Source organism: Orycteropus afer, unplaced genomic scaffold, assembly GCF_000298275.1.
Source record: "Orycteropus afer afer isolate SDZICR_OR568_19922 unplaced genomic scaffold, OryAfe1.0 scaffold00017, whole genome shotgun sequence".
NCBI classification, from domain to species: Eukaryota; Metazoa; Chordata; class Mammalia; order Tubulidentata; family Orycteropodidae; genus Orycteropus; species Orycteropus afer.
Window position 1 is genome coordinate 11563083 of NW_006921604.1, and position 4635 is coordinate 11567717.

General features: G+C 38.7%; 1 protein-coding gene across 1 annotated transcript in view; it reads right to left on the bottom strand.

The window, feature by feature from the left end:
- Positions 1 to 4635, bottom strand: part of LONRF2 (LON peptidase N-terminal domain and ring finger 2) — a 70200-nt gene that overhangs the window by 15974 nt on the left and 49591 nt on the right. The gene's annotated exons all lie outside the window — the stretch shown is intronic.

Genomic DNA, 4635 nt, shown 5'->3' on the forward strand with positions numbered 1-4635 from the left:
AATATCCAAAATAGTCAAGCCGCTTTTTAAACCTTCAAAATGGCGGCGTCCTCCAGACTGGCAAAAGTCCACAGCTCAGCCCACCTTTCTCTTCACCTTCTCCGTTTGTTGCCCAGCCACCGTGCACAGTCCTCCATGTAGTCCCTGGCTAGCAGGGTGATTTTTAGTTTAATTCTTAGGTCCTACCACCACTCGGCACTCTCCAAGCTGTCTGTGCCTTCAGGATTGCTCAGGATCGCTGCCAGACCGCAGTTCCACGTCTCCTTTTTTGGTATTTTCACGCAAATTCTTTTGCTAGTTGGGGTTTAGTCCACTTCTATATCCTTGCCTTCAAGGCTCAGGGGTCCAGAATTATTTTCTGTCTCTGTGTTAACTGGTTTCACTTTTCTTTGTTGAAGAGGGTCTGTGCAGTCTTTCTGCCTAGTCAACCATCTTGCCGGAACTCTCACTTTGAACATTCTTAAACAAGTCTTTTTAAAAATCTCTTCAAAATATTTTGTTAATCTCTCAAATTATCTGTCCTAATATAACTACTCACCAAAACTCACTGCCATCGAGTCACTTCTGATTCATAGCAAGCAAGCTCCACTGGGTTTCCAAGGCTGAAAATCTTTACTGAAGCTGACTGCCTCATCTTTCTTCCATGGAGCAGCTAGTAGGTTCAAATCACCAACCTTTTGGTTAGCAGCCAAATGCCTTAACCACTGCACCACCAAAGATCCTTAATATATCTATTAGACACATAAGTAACTCTTAAAGTGTAAGATTCCAAGTCTTTATTTAGCTATAAAAATTATTTTTAAGCATAACTGCTTTATTTTATGCCTCAATTTGAACGAATATCATTATCTAGAACAGAGATTCAGCTTGCAAATCGCATCCTATTCATTACATTTCTTTATAAATGAAGTTTTATTGGAAACCAGCCGTGCCCATTCATTTATGTATTGTCTAAGGCTGCTTTTGCATCAAAACAGCACAGATGAGTAGCTGTTGACAGAGACTGTATTGCATGGGCCACAAAGCCTAGCATATTCACTATCTTGCCCTTTACAGAGTATGTGTTGACCCCTGGAGTAACTTATCAAAACAAAGAATCACATTTTGCCATGTGCAGGTTGGCATGTTCCCTAAAGGCAGTGAGGTGATTTCTTTAGGAGAGACTTTCTCTCTCAGATCCAACCCAGTCAAAATCCACTAAGGTAATATTTAACTTAAATGATGAATTTAGGAGAAAATAAGTAGTACCATCAAATAAAAATCTGACAAAATTTTCCCATAATGTCTAGGAAAAGAAGACTGATTTGTAGTAAATGCATCAGTAAAATAAACAGTACCTTTTCATCTTCAATATACTCAACATCCACAGTGTTCAAACCACCCTGCTGATGATGGCGTAAGACCTTGAACCGACGAATTCCAATTGCTTCTACAAGTGACTTTCCATTACAGAAAGTATGGATGCCTTTCATCTCCATTATGCAGCCATACTCTGAAATACTAAGGATAGTTAAGAAAAATGATTATGATGTTTTAAACGTTTAAGATCTTTATTTTTCCCTAAATGAAGAGTTTGGGTGGGAAGGAGGTGGCTACAGCTATAAAATGCTAGCCCAAGGGATCCTTATGATGGACTTGTTTTGCATTTTGTAGTCATTTTTATATTGATTTGTATATTGTGGTGACTGTTGTGGTTACATGATAAAATTTCACACAAATACACACATTAACTATATATACTGGTAAGAAATAAACACACACAAAAAAAGAAGTACACGTGGAACTGGTAAAAATTGAGTAGAGCTGATTTTTAACAATGCCACTTTCCTGCTTGTGATATGGTACTACAGTCTACCTAGGTGAAAGGTATGTAGGACTTCTCTGTAAGGCTTAAAATTATCTCAAAATAAAAAATTAAAAACAAATTTCACAAATAATGATTTGGGATGCTATACTAGGCCGACTCGATAGCACATAACAACAACAACAACAACTAGGCAATGCATTATCTGGTATGATTTATTAGCTGTTTCAGAAATATGGGAAACTTAGAAGGGAGTTGTTGCATTGTGGGAAACTGCAGTCAATGTCATGAGACAAAGTATATGTGAGCTGCTCTATAGAAAATGAATTTGCTCTGTAAACTTTCACCCAAATCACAGTAAAAAAAATCTTTTTAAAAAAGGTGCAAAATTACAATGTAGAATCCCATGTTCAAAAATCAAGAATTTCAAGATACTAACAGCAAAGCATTAAACCACGCGTGTGGCCTATTTGAGTGTGGGGCCTCTGTGCAACTTAAGCCAGCTCATGGCAAAGGATCCAGGTTTAGAGGGCGGCTTCTATCCTTAGTCCAGCTTCAATGGGGTTCTTTCCCCCTTGGCGAGAAAGTCTGACAGCCCTCCCCCAGCACCTTAAGATTTTATTGCTTAGGGAAGAAGGGTCCTGGCAAGGCTTCACTTCTGTGTAGCAGCAGAGACTGCTCCCCTCTGTTCATTTCTGCAGGGACTCTCCCCAGTTTCCTGCCTTGCCTGTCTTTCTCATCAGCACCTTGTGGGAAGTCGCTGGACAACGTGTGAGTAGGTGTAAAGACTGCTGTGTCTGCGTGCAGCTCCCAGAAGATCTATACTCTCATGCCAACCCAGAAGGTCGTTAGCAACTTTTTTAAAAAAAATTTTAGTTGAATTTTTCTTACACACGTCTCTTTTTCCTGGGTGAGCTTTTTTCTCTTTTTCCATCAGGTGAGCTAGTGCTCTCATCTACTCTCTCTCGGCAGGGCCTGTCTTTCCTTGTGTTCCAGCTCTCTGACAGATTCAAGACACTCATCTGTAGTTTATCTGTTGTTGTTCTATATCCATGGTTGAAGTCAAACTCCTATAGCTTGTTTATTCACTTTACGCTTCATGAACCAAATTTTAATATAGTAAAACTTATTGGTCTCTTCCTTTATGGTGTGCACTCAAATGTCTTGTGTAAAAAATAATCTTTCTCCATTTCTCACTACAAAGTCAGTCCCAATATTTTTTCTGGAAAGTTTTCAAATTTTTTCACATTTCACATTAAGAAAGTACATGTTTTATTCTGTGTCTAGAGTATGAGGTATGGAAGAGATTTTTTTTCCTGTTTTGACTATCTAATAATTTTCTGGACACTTTTAACTGAAGTTTACCTTTTCTTACAAAATTTTACAAAAATCTGGAATTCATATATAAGTCAATCTGTTTCTGACCTCTTTATTCTATTTTACTAGCCTCCTTACCTATCTCAACATACCCTAATTAACATATTTATAATGCCGATGTTGTATAAATGTTTTCTCACCTTGCTCAGCTTGTTTCTTTAGTACTCTGATGATCTTGCTCTTGTGCTTTGCTATTCTGATTCTAAAATCAGCTTGAGAAATTCTATGAAAAAAGCCCGTTGGGATGTTGACTGGAGTTACTCTGGATTTACAGACTAATTTGGATAGAATTGTCATCTCTATGCCATGGAATCTTTACATTCATGAACACAGTACTTATTTATTTAGGTTTCTTTAATCCTTTCAGTAAAGTTTTAGAATTTTCTCCACAAAGGTCCTACATATACATTTTATAAAATATTTATTCCTAGTTATTTGTGGCAGGAACTGCTATTTGGCTCTAAAAAACCATGCTCCATTTCTTCCTGGGCACACACACCAAAATTTAAACCCATTGTCATCAAGTGGATTCCAGCACAGAGACTCTATAGGACAAAGCAGAACTGTCCTTTAGCATTTCCAAGGCTGTAGATCTTTACAGAAGCAGATTGCCACCTCCTTTTCCCCACGTATCAGCTGGTGGGTTCAAAGTGCTGACCTTCTGGTTAAAAGCCACGGGCTTTAACGACTACAGCACCAGGGCTCCTCTGTGGGCACACAGGTAGACATTTCCCAGTCTCCCTTGCAGCAGATGTACACAAAAGTAATAAGTACTCCTTTCAGAGTCTTCAGAGCACATGTGCCTTCCATGCTCTTCTTCATGGACCAGCTAGAACATGAGGTGGTGACCTAATCATGACACCCTGTTAAAACCCTAGGAGATCAGGAAGCCAAACCATCAGATGGAGGAGAGCTGCCTTTTGACTTGGAATAGCCTCCCTAGACAAATGATGTAAAAACTAGGAGAGGTTTAAACATAAAACTGTCATGAACTTTCGTAAGACTGAAATTTTTCTGGCTGTGGAGATAAAGGCTTCATGAAGCTTCTGGACCTTGAAAGTTGAACAAGATTTGTCTGTAAACAGATGAGATATAAGAAAACTGCAAGCAGAGGAAAGTACATAAACGGGACATGGAGATATGAAACCATGAGCTGTATGTAGAAAAGGGGACCAGCAAATATGATGTCTGAAAGACAGGAGTGGGAGATGGACTCAAAATAAGAAATTTGATCGTGGATGGCCTGAAATTTATACTTTGCTAGGTAATGGGAGCCACTAGAAATTTTCAAGCACTTCCTAAACTGTTCTTCAAGAAAAATAACAAATTACACACTTAAGAAAGTCCTTTGGAAAGAGACCTCGGATAAGCAAAGCACTACTGAAAAAGAAAAACAAAGTAGGAGGTCTCACATTGCCGGATCTCAAAACCTACTATACAGCCACAGTAGTCAA